At 36.1% G+C, this 19,229-nt stretch overlaps 1 non-coding gene across 1 annotated transcript; it reads right to left on the reverse strand.

Moving 5' to 3' along the window:
- Positions 1–731: 731 nt before the first annotated feature.
- On the reverse strand, positions 732–838 carry LOC116130707. The gene has a single exon (XR_004128109.1). It is a non-coding gene; the product is annotated as a small nucleolar RNA R71 (small nucleolar RNA).
- Positions 839–19,229: the final 18,391 nt, after the last annotated feature.

Here is a 19,229-nt window from a genome sequence, read left to right on the forward strand (position 1 = left end):
CGATACTCTACTTATCACTTTATTACTTGTTGCGACTAGTGCACTTGCTACACATTGCATGTTGTAAAATCAATGCATCAAGTTTTTGGCGTCGTTGTCGAGGATTGATTTTGTGTTGATATTGAATTTTTCTGGTTTTAGCTAGATTGGAGTCTAATTTTAGTTTTAATTGTTTTCTAGTTTAATTTTGCTGTTTCTTTTCTGTTTGCTTGTGATCTCATGCTCTCTCTCTATCTGTGTAGTTTATGCGAAGAGCTAGATGTCATTCAGTGGTTCCTATTGATCTAGAGATTAAAAGAACCGCAGGAAGACTTAACAGAGAAAGAAAAGAACGAGAGGCGATAGTCATTGAGATGGCTGAAAACAGAACGTTAAGGGAATTCTCAATGCCCTTGGTTTAGGGTAGTGGTCCAAGTATAACTAGGCCACCGGTGCAAGCCAACAACTTTAAAATAATGTCGGCAATCATTCAAATGATTTCGCAGTCGGTACAATTTGGGGGAGATCCAAAGGAAGACCCAAATTTGCACATTGCAAACTTCTTAAAGATCTGCAACACCTTCAAGTCAAATGGAGTGTCAGATAACACCATCAGATTAAGATTATTTTCTTTGTCATTAAGGAATAAAGCAAAAGGATGGTTAATGGCACTACCAATAGGAACAATCAAAACTTGGAATGAATTGGCACAAAAGTTCTTGACTAAATATTTCCTACCAGCGAAATCTGCAAGGATGAGAAACGACATTACATCATTTTTGTAGAAAGAGAATGAGTCACTTTATGAAGCTTGGGAAAGATATAAGGAATTGCTGAGAAAGTGTCCACACCATGGTTTGGCAGTTTGGATGCAAGTCCAAACGTTCTATAATGGGTTGATGATAAATGTACAAACAATGGTGGATGCAACATCCGGAGGAGCATTGCAAAACAAGAGACATGATGAAGCTTATGAGTTACTTGAAGTCTTGGCAAGTAACAAATATCAGAGACCCAATGAAAGAATGCATTTGAAGAAGTCTATGGGTATTCATGAAGTTGATGCTTACACGACCATTTCAGCCTAACTTACACCACTTTAGAAGCAATTAGGAGGTATGCAGTTAAATTCGATTCAAACACCTTAATTGAAATGTGAATTTTGTGCAAGTAATCATGCAAGTAATGAATGTCAAGTAGGGAATACCTTTGCTTCAGCTTCATCATCATCAGAACAAGTCAACTATTTGGTAGGGAATCGGAGACAACGGAACAACTCTTTCTCTAACACGTATAATCCTGGTTGGAGAAATCATCCAAATCTATCTTGGGGCAAACAAAATAATCAATGGAACCAAAGAATGTAGTGCCCCACTTGAGGTACGTAGCTAAGTTATGGTGTATTGCTTGAATGTTTATTGTTTTGCTCTCATTTAGGTTGATATATTGTTAATATTGGTTGGTTGGCCCTTAGTTGACTTTTTGTTAAAGTTATTTTTAGAAAAATGTGAAGAAAATCTCTTAAACTTTCATTAGTGGTAAAATAGTCTTTTCACTCAAAATTAGTTGAAATTGTGAGGAGTGAAAAGAGATAGAATTTCATAGAGAATGCATTAAAAATGAGGGCATTATTGTAATTGACTAAAGGACATAGATGGAATTTTCAAGAAAGAGCAAGGGCAAAATGGGAAAGTGTGGTTATAAATTAAAGTGTTAAGGGTTTGAAACCCTTATTTTCTTGATTCCACCGCCACACTCCTCCCCCATTTTCTCTCAAATTGTCATTCAATCCTCCAAGGATTTTGAGGGCTTTTAAGTGGTTTTTCATATAGTTTTGATTCTAGGCATTAAAAGGTAAGGATTCATGCTCTTTATCTATGATTTATTTGTGTAAAGGTTGAGTTCTTATGAAGTTTATGCTTAGGGTTAAGAGAAGATTGGAATCCAACAAGAATAGAGACCTTAGGAGAGACTACTCAAGCACAAGGTAAGTAAATTCCACTCAAAATCCAACTCAAGCTAAAATTTAAGAATTCAAGTGAGTAGAGATTTCTTTTAAATATGCATATGTTGTGATTATTGAGAAATTGAGATGAGATTGATAATGAATTATGCTTGTTGTTGGATATATTTGAATATGAGAAGTATATGTGATGATTTGATGATGGGTTGAAATTGGAAGAATTGGAGAAATTTTTTTGGAGTGTGTTTGCCATGTAGGTATGTGATGCTACAAGAGAGTTTTTCTCTCATTTTGGATGGTTTAAGAAATAAATAGAATGATAATTGAATTAGGGTATGTTTATGCACAACTAATGTTTGATGAAATACCTAGGTGAAAACTGCCCTGTCACATCCATGACTTTCTGAGTGATTTTTGGGCATCATACAGATTGAACTGGGTTGAAACCAAAACATAAAAGTTGTAGCCCTATCTCTAAGATTTAAAAAGAGACCAAAATTGTAGCAATCAGATGTGTATAACTCAAGTTATGCCTTCTTGAGTGTGACCTATGCAGAATGACTATCTTGATGCAATATTGCATTTGTGCATTTCATAAGTGCATTAAGTAAGAAACTTTAAGCATGAACCATCCTTATGCATTAATTGTGCATTGAGAAGTATTTTGAGAAAGAGTAGAGAACTTTGTAAATGGGCTACTCTAAAAGTAAAAAGAATAAGAAAAATCTAAGAATGGGTTGGTGCTTTGTGAACTCCACCCGATCATGCCTCCGGTAAGATGAGGCCGTGACATTCAAGTGAGAAAGAATGAGAAAATACGAGAAAGAATAGAGGGAGAGAATGAGTAGAAGTCACGAAGAGTGGGTGGGTGCTTTGTGATCTCCACTCAGCCGTGCCTCTGGTAAGATGAGGCCGTGACATACAACAGAAAATTAATGGAAAAGAGCTATGTGAAAGAAAAACAGAAAGAGAAAATAAATGAGATGAGAAGAGTGTAAGGAAAGAATTAAGAGAAAGAGCTACGGGGATAGACGAGTAGAGGATTTACTTACTGAGCATTATTTTGTGCTCACCCCGTTGTTTTTCTTTGTGTTTGCAGGATCTAGGTGAGGACACGGTCGGATGGGCGTCGGCAAGCGAGGAACAATAGCTACACTGTCCACTGTTTTTGATAACTTTTACAAATGATACCTTACTTTGTATAAAGAATGATTAAATGTATTAAAAGAAAATTTTGGGGCCCATTTACTTTTGCTAATATAAATGTGTTTTACTTGATGTATTTCTCTGAGTATCTTATTATGAAGCAGTTATTGCAAAGAAATGCGCCAAACAATCAAGTTAGGATGAATCATCAATCAGGGGATCAAACATTGTCAAAATTGGAGGATATGTTTGGGAAGTTCATGCAAGAGACCACAAGTTTCATTAGTGAGACGAGGGAAAATTTCAGAAACCAAGGGGCGTCCATTCAAAACTTGGAGGTACAAATGGGGCAAATAGTCGAAAAGCTGAATGAGCAACCACAGGGTTCCCTACCAAGTAATACAGTGACAAATCCACGAGAACAAGTAAATGCAATAACTTTAAGAAGTGGAACAGTCTTGGAAGAGGTTGAATAAAAAGGGAAGGATAAGAACCTACCAAGTAAAAAGAAGGAAGAATCCGATGAAGAAATCGATGAAGAAATCATGGTTGAAGAGAAGCTAACTAGTACCAGAGAAGAGGAACCAAAGAGAGAAGAGAGGCCAAGGCAAAAGAGAGAAAAAATGTCATTTCCTGAGATACCATTGGAGTTGGCACATCATACTCCTCTTGTTCCTTTTCCTTAGAGGCTCAGAAAGCAAAATCAGGATAAGCAATTCATGAAATTCCTTGATGTATTTAAAAAACTACATATTAACATTCCTTTTGTAGATGCCGAGCTACGCAAAATTCCTCATGGAAATTATATCAAATAAAAGGAAGTTGGAAGATGAGGAAATAGTGATGCTTACAGAGGAGTTCAGTGCCATTCTACAAAAAAAGCTGCCACCAAAACTCAAGGATCCAAGGAGTTTCACTATCCCTTGTGTCATAGGAGATATTACATTTGATAAAGTTTTGTGTGATCTAGGTGCAAGTATAAATCTAATGCCTTTTTTCATTTTCAGGAAAGTAAGTATTGGTGAAGTGAAGCCTACAACCATATCCTTGCAGCTTGCAGATAGGTCTATCAAGCATCCAAGGGGCATTATTGAAGATGTACTTAAGGTGGATAAATTCATTTTTCCGGCAGACTTATTGTGTTGGATGTGGAAGAAGACAAAGAGATTCCTTTCATCTTAGAACGACGGTTTCTTGCTACCAAAAGAGCCTTAATTGACGTACAAGAGAGGAAGTTGATCATGATGGTGCAAGAGGAAGATGTGGCATTCAATGTCCTTAAGACTCTAAAAGTTCAATCAAAGCAAGATTCATGTTTCAAAATTGACTAGGTGGATCAGTTAGCAATTAAAACTTCCAAGATTGATGATCCTAATTCGCCAATTAAGGAATGCATGGTCGAGTCAAGGCAAATCAAAGATGAAGACCATAACCCAGAAGTTTACACAACATACCGAGATGGGCCACAATCGAGCAAATGTCTTCACAAAGGACGAACTTCTCAGTTCAAGTAATGCTAATTGAAAGTTAAAAAATCTGAAAGTTTTCGATAAGAATGCTCGAACCCTCAAGGGAATGACCAAGGGATGGAAATGGGTGGTTAAGCTCTCAACAAAGACCCGATGTGACAAGAATCATCAACAATTGAAGCCTCAATCTAGGGAAAATGTTCGAGAAGAGATGCATCTGGATAGTCCGGATTGACAAAGGACTTGAGAAAGTCGAGCTTTCGACTATAAACAAGTGCTTCTTGGGAGGCAACCCAAGCGTTCTCATTGTTTTTAGTTGTTTGAAATTTGTTTATGTGTTTTATGATTTACAAATTAGTTTAATTTTGTTTGTCTTGTGGTGTTTCAGGTAAATGATCAAAGACTGGCAAGAATTTGAATTTTCTAGACTTCGCCGCGGCATCGTACACACTGCCAAAGTTGGACTTAAAGAAATTCTAGATTTCGCTGCAACTAAGTTTATTCTTTGTCGCGGCATTGTACGCACTGCTAGACTTTGCCGCAGCATTGAGTGTATCACACAAATGATTCAAGAACTTCACCACGGCGAAAACTGCTTTCTATATAAACTTACGATGACTCTTCATTTTTCGCGAGAGCTCCCAAGAACTTCCAAGAACCAAACACTTCCACCTTCAATCTAGAGTGTTTCCAATGAAGATTCTTCCAACTACTCCACTCTTTAACCTTCATAAACACTAAATCATCTCAATTTTTCAAGGATTAAGCAAGAATTCATGAAAACCCTAGGTTTACTAAAAATTGGGGATCCTTCAATTTGGCAGAAATTGGAGAATCAAGGGTGAATCCGAGGTGGGCAAGGTACGAATTGGTATATCTAGTGTTGATTTTAATCAAATTTCAGTTATACTTGCTTTATGAATTGATTGAAGTGTTTGAGCTTGATTTTGGTGTGAATTGTGAGTTGATTTTGGGTTGAAATTTGTGGAGCTTGATTTGTGTGTATTGAGGAAGTGTGGGTTTGTGATTTCAAAGTTGGTTGATTGAGTTTGGAAGAGTGGTGATTTTGGGGTGTAAGTGTAAGTTTCAAAACTTAGGGTGAATTGAGGAATTGATTATGGCTTTTGAAAGTGTGCTTTAGTGTTGAATTTTTGAGTTGAATCATTAAGTTTGGGGGTAGGTTGGGTGGACATTATTGAAAGCCAAAATGCCACTCAAAACGGTTGCCAGGGGTAAAGGAAAACAGGTCGACAATAGATTTTTTAATGAGAAGGCTAGGCAGCGTTACGAAGGAGCAATTAAAAGAAAAGACAAAGGTTTTATTGCTAAGAGAGGACTGACCATAGTCTATAGAGAAGATTGGATTAAAGAGAAAGGTTGGGATCTCTTTATGCTTGAACCGGAGCACTTAGCCATAGAACCAATCATAAGAGAGTTTTATGCAAACTTCCTTGAGTGTGAGCCCAGGCATTTATATGTGACTGGTATTAAGGTGTCAATTAGTGCAAAGATTATCAATGAATTTTACCAGATTTATCCAATTGACCGTGATGAATATGTAGAATTCAAAAAGCAGAAGATTAACCAGGATGAGATTCTTAGGGTTATTGCAAAGTCGGGTACCTCTTGGGAAATTTCGAAGAAGGGAAGGAGAAGCATAAAAGGGACTAATTTGATCCTCATGGCTAGAATTTGGCAGTACTTTGTCTATGCGAGGATGGTTCCAGAAATACACTACAGTACAGTGGTTTTTGAGCGAGCAGTTTTACTTTATGCCATTGCCACTAGAAAGAAAATGGATGTGGGGAATATCATAATGGAGAGTATACGACATACAGCTAAATCAGGGCGATGGAGCTTTGCCTTCCAACATCTCATCACTGAGATTTGCACTCGAGTGGGAGTAAAGAAGGCAAATGATGAACCACTTCTTCATCTTACCCCAACCCTCGATCAAAACTATTATTACAAGCTCCTAGAGCATCCTACCAGTGAAGAAACCAGCTCCGAATCGAAAAGACCAAGAACCACAACAATTGCCACAACCCTTAGTTCAACATCCACGACAAGGGAGTTGTTGCAACAAATCTTGGACAAAGTGAACAGAATGGAACAATGTCAAGACTGGATGGTAGGTCAGACCAGAATGTTGTACGAGATGTAATACAACCGCTACACCAATCTGGGCATTGATGTATCAAACTTCCAATGGCAAGATTGGCAAGAAGAGGAAGAATATGATGCCATAGAAGCAGATGATGACGTCAAAGGAGAAGAGGAAGACGAGGAATGAAGCCGGAAACACTTGTTTTTGTATTTTCTGATTTCATTTCTTTCTATTTTTGTTTTGTACATTGGAACCAATTTTCCTTTGTTAGATTGTTAATTGTTATTCTTTGAATTTTCTGGTTTAGTTTGATAAGCTTGAGAGTAGGTTGTAATTTTTTCGTATTAATTAGTGAAGATATCTAACACAGTGGGCACCATAGATTTTCATTTGTTTTATGGATGATGATGATGAGGAAGCCAAGGAATGGGTGTGCATGATGTTGAACAAAACTAATCCTTCATCGATTAATCAGGGAAATATCTCGTACCATTTAATTTTGTTTTTCTATTCTTTATATGTGCATGATGTGACATTGGGGACAATGTCATTTTAAGTTTGGGGGTAGGAAAATTTGAAAAATGTTGTGTTTAGTTTGTTTTTGTGTTTTGTATTGTTGTTGCCAATGATGAATTGCATATGTCTATGATGAGAATAAGATTGTTGAGATTTTATTTATGGAAAATGTTAAGCATTGCTTCAAGTTTAGGTGGTTGATTAACTTTTCTTTTCTAGAGGTTTGTGAAGTAGTTCAACCACCATTTTCATTATTTTGGCATGCTTAGAAACATTTTATGTGGTTAGGTGAAGTCTTGATAATGTTGGTGGACTTTAGAACCTAGTTGAGAAGTGTTTGAGGCAAAATTCTAGGAATAGACATTATTGAGGAAATGATTTAGGCAATTTTTTGGAACATTTGAGCCTTTCCAGCCGACCATGAATAAATTTTTCCCTAGACACCCATTTGAGCCTTATGAGATTATCACTGTCCTATTCTTCTTGTGCAACCAAAAATGCCCAAAAACCTCTCACCCTAAACACATTTCATACCCTTTAAGAGAAGTCTGGACTAACGTATGACACAAAAGAACTTGAAGGGTTGTGTGAGAATTTGACGAACCAAAATCTTAAGTTTGGGGGTCGTAAAAAGGGCAGGAAGAAGGGGTAAGTAACCTCAATAAATTGATGTTCATATTCATATTCAAAAAAAAAAAAAAAAAAAAAATTGAGAGTTTCAATTTAGAATCAAAAAAATAAGAATTGCACATGTTTGGGGTTTATAAAATGGTTGAAACCTTGATTGGTGGTTGAGAAAGAAAACGGAGATTGATGTAGCTCTTAGTGTTTGCATGAAGAAAACCGAGTTCTCTTGCTTTGTTTATCTTATCCTTTTCCTTGGAGCCTACTAACTAAGCCTAACGTTACAAGCTTGTAAAGACCTTTTCATCCTTAGTGATGTCTAGTCCGCATTAGTGGAGAGTAGTTTGATACTTAGGCGTATGGAGTCTACCACCATTTGATAAACTTTGCATTTCTGCATAAAATAATCTGGAAAGTCAGAACGTGGGCTGAAGTGGGGATTACCTACTCAAGACGTCGATAGAGAAAGATAGTCAATCAACTTATAACTTCTTGGAGTGTTAAGCATTTTCCCATAATAATGTTTCAACAATTTTTGAGACTTGTATCAATTCTAGGCATTTCTTTATGTTTGATTTTGATTCTAAATTTTCTCATTTCATTTTCAATTTTGTTGTCTTTTTCTATTTGTTAGTTGTTCTTCTTTAGTCGAATTTTATGCCTGATGCTTGAGGATGAGCATGTCTTAAGTTTAGGGGTATTTGATAATCCTAGGATTATACTGTTTTATCTATGCTTTTTAGCTGGATTTTGGATACTTCTTCTTAAGTTTGTGCCTGAATTGCAACTTAATTTCATTTATTTTACGTTTCAGGCCAAAACATGCAGTTAGAGCAAACACTGAGCGGAATTAAGTTTCTAGACCCAGAATCAAATGCATTTCAGGAATTGGGAAAGTTTTGATGCAGATTCGAAGCACTATGAAGCTTGTTCCTCTTGGAGATCACTAAAATTGAAGATTCAAGCAAAGAAGCAAGCGGAGGGCAGTTTCATATTTTCAGAATAGTTCAAAAAAGTTTGCTACGGCAAGAAACTCTCGGGCTAGATTGTGAAATAAAATCCAACTCGATGCCACGAAGAAGTTTATTCTTCGCTGTAGCAAAAACTGCAATTTACAGTTTATTAAAATTGTGCGCTTTAATTGTGTGCGATGAATCTTAGGGTTTAGGAGTCGACTATTTAAGAGAGACTTAGTTATTTTGAGAGGGGTTCGACACTGTTTTGGAGCAAAATGAGAGAAATTGAAGATTAGAAGCCTTTGGGTTCACCAAATAGGGAAGATTTACTCTCTTTTCGTTATTCCATCATGTTGAATTCTGTGTTTATAGCTTTTATTTTGATTTGCTTTAATTTTAGTATGAACTAACTCACTTTTGGGTTAGGGTTTTGATGTAATTGGGATTTTAATGTTTAATCAATAAATTGATGTTGCTTTCATATTATATTGCTTGGATTATGTATTTATTCTTGTTTTAATTGAAAATTAATTGTTGAGCATGATGAGACTGAGAAGTGAATCATGCATTAGCCTCTTAGAGTAAATACCATTGATTGATTGAACGCTAGAGATAGGTTCGAAGATCCATGAAATCAAATTACGATTCCACTTAGCCTAACGGACTTAGAACTATTAACTTCATTTTGTTGGATGCGGAAGTTTAATAGGGATAAGTAGGAAAACATAGCCCGAGAAGGTATGTTTTACAGGTTAGGGTGTTCAATTTATAATCCTTGCATGTGACTTTAGAAGCAACATAAATTATAGATTAATTCATAAAATCCTAGTGAAGTCAAAACCCTAACCGCTTTGTCTTAATTGATATTTTTCTTGAATTGATATTGCTTTCATTAGTTAGATTTTAAATTACGTTGTGAGTTTTGTTTTAACTTCAGTTTAATTGTCTCTTGCAAAGCCAACCATTTTTCGTTTGCTCCAACTTGATTTAAATTATGAAAATTAGTACTTGACACGCAATCCTCATAAGAACGATGCTCTACTTATCACTTTATTACTTGTTGCAACTAGTGCACTTTCTACACATTGCATGTTGTAAAATCAATGCATCATAACACCCTGAAAAAGAAGAAGGGTAAAGCCATGGTTGCCACTTTGAGTGAGAGTGATGATGATGATTCGGGTGATGATGAGAATGTTTTAGCCTTCACTATGAATCAAGAAGATGGTAAGAATGAAGTTTCATATGACACTAAAGACATCTATGCTGAGCAGCAAGAAGCATATGATAAGATGTATGACCAAGGACTAAAGGCCATGAAAAAGTTGCAATCTCTTGGTGTTGAGAATGCTTTCTTGTTGAACCTAAAACTTTTGTGTTGTAATAAAAAATTAATTCAAATTGGAAGATGAGGAAAAAATTGATTGAATAGTGATGAACTATATGGCATCCACCTCCTTAAATAAAATTCCCAATATTTTTTTTTTTTTTTTTATAAATTCTAATAATCCATTGAATAATTTTATTGTTTAAATTCCTTATGTTGTATGAGAAATTGAATGACTTTAGGAGGATATTCATGTCATGGAGTTTTGCTAAATTGATTGATGAGTTGTGCAATTGGCCAAGGTTACATGTTAAATGAATTAATAGTATGATTGAGCATGGGAGATGTTATCTCATATGTTTGCATTCATAATGGTAATGTATATAGCTTATTTAGTTGACTTATGAAAACATTTATGAAATGTTAAAGAAAGAATTCCATGAGTCTCTTGAGGTATAAACCAATATCAGAGGAATGGAATCTTTGTGGAAACCATGAGTCCTTTGAGGTGATGACCAAGAACAAGGTAATGGTTCAAATGAATCCGATCGGATAATAAAGACTAATGAAAACATCAAGTACAAAGACAAAAGAAATAGGCATGCCATGTTTATGAATATTGCATAAGTCATATATGTTCTATGTTATGTTCTATGTTATATTATTTATGGTTATGTTATGACTTATGTTTATGAGAAAAGTCCAAAGTGTATGATATGTCGCTTCTTCTACATTATGATTCCTCCATCGTATTTTAACAAGAGGTACTTTCCTATTTCGGAGCTCTTTTATTTTTCTATCCAGAACCTGAACTGGACGTTCTTCATAAATTAGTTCATCTTTTAACTCCACTTCATTTGCTTGTAGTATATGCAAAGGATCACTAACATACTTTCGCAACAGGGAAACATGGAAAACATTGTGGATTCGGTCCATACTAGCTTGTAAGGCAAGTCTGTAAGCTACTTTGCCCACTTTCTCTAATACCTCATATGGACCGATATATCTAGGGGCAAGCTTCCCTTTTCTTCCAAACCTCATCACCCTCTTATAAGGAGAGATTTTCACAAACACTTGGTCTCCTACTTTGAACTCTATATCCTTTCTTTTCGGGTCTACATATCTCTTCTGTCTGTCTTGGGCCTACTTTATTCTCTCTTGGATTAACTTTACATCTTCTATCATTTTTTGTGTCATTTCTGGACCAAGAGCTTGAGCAATGCATTCTTTTCTCCTATTTCATCCCAATGTAACGGAGATCTACATTTCCTTCCACAAAGGCTTCATATGGTGCCATTTTAATGGTTGCTTGATAACTATTGTTATAAGTGAATTCAACTAGAGGGAGAATGTCACACCAATTCAACTTTGATCCATATAGCAAGCCCGTAACATATCCTCCAATATTTGATTCGTTCTTTCTCTCTGTCCATCCGTCTGAGGATGATAAGCTGTGCTGAAATTAAGCCTAGTACCCAATGCCTTTTGCATGCTACTCTAGAATACTGACATAAATTTCACACTCCTGTCTAAGACAATACTACTAGGTGCTCCATGTAAATTACTATTTCTTTGACATATAATTGGCCTAGCTAATCAGAGGTGATCTTGTCTGTAACTGGAATGAAATGAGCAAATTTAGTCAATATATCTACAACCACCCAAATGGCATTATAACCCTTTTGCATTCTAGGAAGACCTAAAATGAAATCCATAGAAATATCTTCCCATTTCCATGAAGGAATACTAAGGTGCTACAACAGTCCTGAAGGGTGCTGATGTTCTACTTTAACCTGCTGGCACACCAAGCATCTGGTAACATACTCAGTTACATCTTTCTTTAACCCTGGCCACCAATAGCTCTTCCTCAAATCCTGATACATCTTTACACTCCCTGGATGAGTAGTGTAAAGAGTACTATGTGCTTCCTCTAAAATCTTCTTTCTCAATTCAACATCCTGAGGAACATACACTCTATCTCTAAATTTCAGAATTCCATTCACCCATTTGAATTCTGATTCTCTGCCATCTTTCAACTACTGCTCAATTCCTTTACTAAACCCATCATCCACTTGTTTTTCTCTAATTTCCTCCAACAACTTAGACCAAACTTCAATTTTAGACAATTTCCCAATCTCCAACTCTATCCCCTCTTTCATTATCTCTTGTTGTAAGTACTTCTGAAAGTTAGCTGAGCTAAGGAGACTTTCCTGCTAAGGGCATCTGCAACTACATTAGCTTTCCCTGGTTGATACATAATATCACATTCATAGTCCTTCACCAGCTCAAGCCATCTTCTCTGTCTCGTATTCAATTCTTTCTGGGTGAAAAAGTATTTTAGACTTTTGTGATCTATGTAAATATTACATTTAACCCCAAAGAGATAATGTCTTCAAATCTTCAAAGCAAAAACTACAGTTGCTAATTCGAGATCATGAGTGGGATACCTCTTTTCATAGTCTTTCAGCTAATGAGAGGCATAAGCAATCACCTTGCCTTTTTGCATCAATACTGCCCCTAAACCATTATGGGAATCATCAGTATAAATATCATAATCTACTCCATCCTCTGGAAGAGTTAAATTAGGAGCAGTAGTTAATCTTGTTTTTAATTCTTGGAAACTCTTCTCACAAGTTTCAATCCATCTGAATAGGGCTTCTTTTTTCGTCAGAGCTGTGAGTGGAAAAGCTAATTTAGCAAAGCCTTCCACAAATTTCCTATAATACCCTGCTAACCCAAGAAAACTTCTAACTTCTTCTACAATCTTTGGTCTTGGCCATTCAATCACTGTTTCAATCTTACTAGGGTCCACTAAAATACCCTTTTGTGAAAAAACATGTCCCAAGAATGCTACTTGATCCAACCAAAACTCACATTTGGAGAACTTAGCATATAACTTTTTCTCCCTTAGTCTTTGTAACACAAATCTTAAATGCTCTTCATGATCTTCCTTTGTTTTGGAATAGAATTAGATATCATCTATAAAAATTACTAGAAATTTATCCAGACAATCATGGAAAATCCTATTCATCAAATCCATGAACACCGCTGGTGCATTAGTCAATCCAAATGGCATCACTATAAATTCATGATGCCCATATCTGGTTCAGAATGCAGTCTTAGGAATATCCTTATCAGCGACCCTCACTTGATGGTAGCCTGACCGAAGATCAATCTTGGAAAACACCAAAGCTCCCTTTAACTGATCAAATAAGTCATCAATTCCTGGCAATGGATACTTGTTTTTCATCGTCATCTTATTGAGGTCCATGTAATTGATACACATTCTCATCAAACCATTTTTTTTCTTGACAAATAAAATAGGAGCTCCCCATAGAGAATGACTGGGTCGAATGAAACCTTCATCCAACAACTCTTGAAGCTGCTTTTTTAACTCTTGTAACTCGGTTGGAGCCATTCTATACGGGGCCTTAGATATTGGTGTCGTACCAGGAGCTAACTCTATACAAAACTCCATTTCTCTTTCTAGAGGAAGTCCTGACAAATCTTCTGGAAATACATCTTCAAATTCTCGTACTATGGGTACACCCCAAACACTAAAGTCTGGAAACTTTTCTTTATTCACCACCTTAGCCATATACCCTATACAACCCTTCCTTATCATCTTCATTGCCTTCACTGAACTTATCATCAGGCTGTGTAGATGACCTTCCCCAAAGGTGAATTTGTCTCGAAAATCTAAATTAAACCTGGCCTTCTTCTTTCGATAGTCTATCAATACTCCATATTTTCTCAAGAAGTCCATTCCCAAAATCATATAAAAAACAATCAAATCCACATGCAACTCATGCCCATCAATCACTATAGTTTCCCTCATTAACAACTTATCAGCAAAATAATTCTCCCCATTAGGCATCTCAATTTTAACAGAATGTTCCACTTTACTAGTCTCTAAACCTAATCTTTTTATAATACCATATGAGATAAACGAATGGGTAGCCTTAGAATCAATCAGTACATATAAACAGGTAGAGTGGAATTGTAACTGACCAGTAATTATAGATGAATTGGCTTTGGCTTCTTTCTGAGCCATTGAGTAAACTTTGGTAGTCGAACCTCCAACAGTCTGAAGGGAAGCAGCTTGAGTAACTTTACAGTCATTTGCCATATGTCCTGGTTGTTTACATTTGAAACACACATTGGTCCCTAATAGACAATCCCCCTTACGTTTCCTCCCATATTTTTGACAATAGGGAAGATTGTTCTTTCTTTGTTGTTGCTGTGGAATCCTCTTATTCTTGCCGCCCTTCTTTTGAAATCTTCACTGAAACTTTCTTTTACCTTTGTCCTCCGAGGTTTGAGTGGAATTCCCCACTTCAACTTTTTGAACTATTGTCTGGCCCGAACTAGAACTACCAATCACCAACTGGGGGTTCTCCATCCACCTCTCCTTATTCACATAAATCTTTGCTCTCAATGCCCGTTCTAGGGCCTCATTGTAAGTCTTAGGAGGATGACCACCTGCTATAACAATCTGGGCAATTTTTGGGTGCAATCCATTAACAATTCTCTCTAACCGGCACTATTGAGTACTCACCATAGCATGAGCAAAACGGGCTAGGGAGTTGAATATTGTAGCATACTCTCTAACAGTCATATTACCCTGCTTCAATTCCGTTAACTCTTGAGTCTTTACAGATAACATGGTCGACCGGTATTCTACTTTAAATAGCCTTTTGAATTCATTCCAAGAAAGGGAACTCATCACATAGGTATGCTCCCTTAGCTTCCACCATACTAAGGCATCTCCTCTCAACAAATAGGAAGCATAGCAGACTTTTTCCTGGTCACTCATGGGAAACAAGGCCCATGCCTGATCGACACTCTAACCACTCCTCTGTCACTATCGGATCGTTTGAACCACTGAACTCCAGAGGTTGGTGCTTTTGAGAAATATTATAGATTGGTTCCACTTGACCAGAAGGTGTAGCACCCATCGGCATAACTGGTCTGGTTACTGGAGGTGGAACTGGTATTTGGAGCTGAGTCTAAACTACTGGAGCTGAGAGATTTGTGTTCACTTGGTTACTCATACTTTCTGTGGTAACCCTCCTAAAGGTCTCAATAATGGCTGCCTGAATCATCCTGTTGATTGCAGCCTCATCCAAAATAGAAGCATTTTGGGTGACGTAGCTGGTCCACTATTAGGGGGCGCATTGGTAGTCGGTGCTACTAGCTCACTAGTGCCCTCTTCATTAACATTCTCCTCGCCCCTCCTATTAACCTTTCGTGAATGCCTCGTAGTCATACCCTTTACTGAAAAAAATTCCAATCAATGTTAGATAATTCTATTCACTAAGCACATAAAGAAAATACTTACAGCAATCGGCTAGAGAGAGTATCTTAGGGACGCATGAGGAATGATACTTCCATTACTTACAAACACCATTAGCAACATCAACTAAATATAAAATAACTATAGCAATTCAATCAAAACATCATTTCAAACACCCAAAATCGCGCTCTGATACCAATTGTAAAACCCCTCCCTAGTCGAGAATTTCCTATGTATCCCTTAGCCATTGAGAACCTAGAAAACGCACGACTAGGAAAGAAGTTTATTTTAAAATCCTATTTAAAGAATAAACTTGTAGTTTTAAAAACATTTTTTCTTTTTAATTTCTAAGCTATAATAAGTTCATTGTACAAGTCAAATAATATAGTTTCCGTTCTTGGAGTAAATTATGAAATCGATAGTAATAATTACTAGAACATACACACTTTTACAAAATTTACTAGCAATTTGATTTCCTTTATTAACACAAACATATTTACTCCATTATAGAACATGGACATATTTACTGCATTATGAAATATGTACATAATTACTACACTAAATACTAGCAAAACCATTCAATAGTCATCATTAAAACATCCTTTCATGCTCATAGCGTCCCTCGGAATCCTCTCCCAGCTTCATGCCTTAATCTTTACCTACAAAACATTTTAAAACATTTCATGGGGTGAGCGCTAATTGCTCAGTAAGGGAATATGGCCATTTATAAACTATTCAAGTTCATTATACAAGTAAATTACTTTGGACCTTACCTCAATACCTCATGTGTTTTGGAATTGCTCCATATGGATCTAATGGGTCCTATGCAAGTTGAAAGTTTGGGAGGTAAGATGTATGTGTTTGTTTGTAATGATGATTTTTCAAGGTATGCTTGGGTTGATTTTTTGCATGAGAAATCAGATTCGTTCAATGCTTTTTAGAAATTGGCTAAAAGGTTGCTTGTTGAGAAGAGTTCTAAAGCTACAAAAATTGTAAGAATTAGGAGTGATCATGGAAAGGAATTTGAGAATGCTGATTTTGCTAATTTTTGTGAATTGCAGAGCATATTTCATGAATTTTCAGCACCAAGAACACCCTAACAAAATGGGGTTGTGGAAAGGAAAAATAGAATGTTTCAGGAGATGGCTAGGGAAATGCTTAATGCCAAAAAGCTTCCTACAAGACTTTGGGCAGAAGCGATTAACAGGGCATTTCATATTTCCAACAAAGTTTACCTTAGAAAATGTACTGTTCAAACTCCCTATAAGCTATGGAAAGGTAAGAAACTTGATCTCTCATATTTTCACGTGTTTGGATGCAAATGTTACATCTTGAATGATAGAGAGAATCTAGGTAAGTTTGATTCTAGGAGTGATGAAGGAACTTTTATTGGATATTCTTCCAATAGCCCTGCATTAGGGATCTATAAGTGCTCTAAAAAATTCTTAGAGTCCATCAATATTATGTTTAGTAGTGCAAAATATTTTTTAGAATATTCTCAAGAATGTGAAATTCAAGACATATATGTTCCTAGTGTGCCCACACAAGATGGTGTGAACACTGCTAAATCTCCTAAACCTAAACCTTCAGCAAATGTGTTGTCACCTTCTACTAGTCTACAGCAACAAGATCTTCTCTATGCAAAGAATCATCTGCCGATTCATCATTACAAAATGAGGGGATAGAGCTCGTTGTTGATCTTTCTGATTAAAACCTTCAAAGGAGAAATCAAAGAAGAAAAGATCCACCAACATCGGTTCAAAAAGCTCACCCACCTTCAACCATGATTGGAGTTCCAGATGAGGTAATAGTTACCAGAAGGAGAAGACAAAATGAAATTAGCCATCCATTTTATGTTTCCCTTGCAGAACCGAAGAATTGAGAACTATAAATGTTTCTGAATGAATCTCTTTGTGTATGCTCTCCCCTCTCTCTTAAAAACCTAATGTTATATTTATATCCCCTTCAAATAACCCTAAAAATTTGTGTACAGCTTCCCAAAAGGTTTACAACTCAAATTCCTAAATTGTAGGCATTGGGTCATACTCTTTCAAAAATAGGTTGGCTAATTTTCAGCTAGAACTTGTGACCTCACTTTGGGTCAAAAAACAACTAAATTCAGGTCTAGGATCATGAATTATAAGCTTTCCAACACATCTTCAAGCATCTCAATTGGACTTCTAGAACTCAAGTTATAGCCCAATTACTGACCGTTGCCCAAGCTGTGACGGGATTGGATTTCTGACTTCGATGTAAACTTTGAATACCCAAATCTACTAGAATTAAAATGCGTAAGCCTAGTTTAGAAAGCTCAGGATGTCTACTTCAAATATCAAGCAGGCCTTTTTCTAATTTTGGAGCTCTATGATTATCAAAGTCTCCACTGAACCTTCAGAGGTCGAATCTACCAATGTCTGAAAATTGCACATTATGCTCCACTTTCATTCTCATGGTCCATTCCTTTTCTAATTCAAAAAATATATTAATCAGCTTAATTAATCACAAAATATATCACAAAGATTGATATAAAGGGATTGAAAATATCAATTATTGAACACATATCAAATTCCCCCACACTTAGTTTTTGCACGTCCTCGGGCAAAAGAACTCACACTAAGTACACATTATACTGAAGCCATACTAAGTACCTCATCATGATGCACAAGTAATTATGTTTAATCCTTAATTATACTCATACCTAACTCAGAATTGTAGCAATAGTAGAATAAACTATAATCAAACACATTCATTTCTCTCTTCATCTTTATCTATGATTACTCTCCTTTAGTCAATGCAAACCAGGCAACTTAAAACAATTGACTCATGCACCACTCATCCCTCAACCATTTCTCTTTACTACTACAAACTGGGTATCAAACTTTATTTATTTTTAAAAATAATTACTGCAAAAGTACCTTTTTCCCAATTACCTTAATCTCAGTCAGGAATTCCCTTTCCTCTTCCGTGAACCCCTTCTTTAATTTCTTGATAGCTATTAACTTTTAGCAATTCATCATTGTCCCTTAGGCGCAAGTACCTGAAGATCCTCTACCAATCTCTTCCTTGAAACCTTAGTCATTTTTTCAATCTCTACAAAACTAAATGATGTGGGGGCAATATCCTCGCAAAAGCAATCGTCAAGAATTCTCCTATATGACAAGCAATGATAGTTGTAGATAACAAAACCGAATATTGCAAAGATAAATAATATAAAAACAACAATTAAAGAACAAACAATTATGATCATATCCATCGGGAGATATTTCTTTGAGCTCAACAAGTCCGCTATTAGTGGAGGATGAAGTAACTTCTACCTTGACAAGAATGATATTTGATGAATCACTATTGGGATCTTTTCTTGCAAATCTCAAAAGAAGCCTTTGCATTTTACAGTCTCCATTTGTAGTTCTAAATAACGTTGTTTCTCAAATATTGCCCTCCAAACAAGCTTGTTTACAGTCCTCTTTGGATACTTGTAGAACTTTATATGAAACATCTTCAAATATATAATTATCTAATTCCTGAATTGTGTAGTTCACAGCTTCATGCCAGTTTGAGAAATTTCTTTGATAGACTAAGTATTGATTTTCTTGGTCAACATATACAAATTCTTCAAGACATCTACAACCAAATTTCTGGTTTTGATTTATCATACAATAGCTATTAAGGCCACGCAGACCTTTACGCACACTTATCTTTCGGAGATTCACACACAACTAACCTTGAACCATGTTGTCTTAAATTGTATGAATATATTCAGAATATCCCATCCCAATCAATTTTCACCAAATAGACTGTTCCTTTATTAGTTGGATATCCTCCCTCTGTTATATTTTTTATGTGAAG

Source organism: Pistacia vera, unplaced genomic scaffold (assembly GCF_008641045.1).
Source record: "Pistacia vera cultivar Batoury unplaced genomic scaffold, PisVer_v2 Contig223, whole genome shotgun sequence".
NCBI lineage: Eukaryota > Viridiplantae > Streptophyta > Magnoliopsida > Sapindales > Anacardiaceae > Pistacia > Pistacia vera.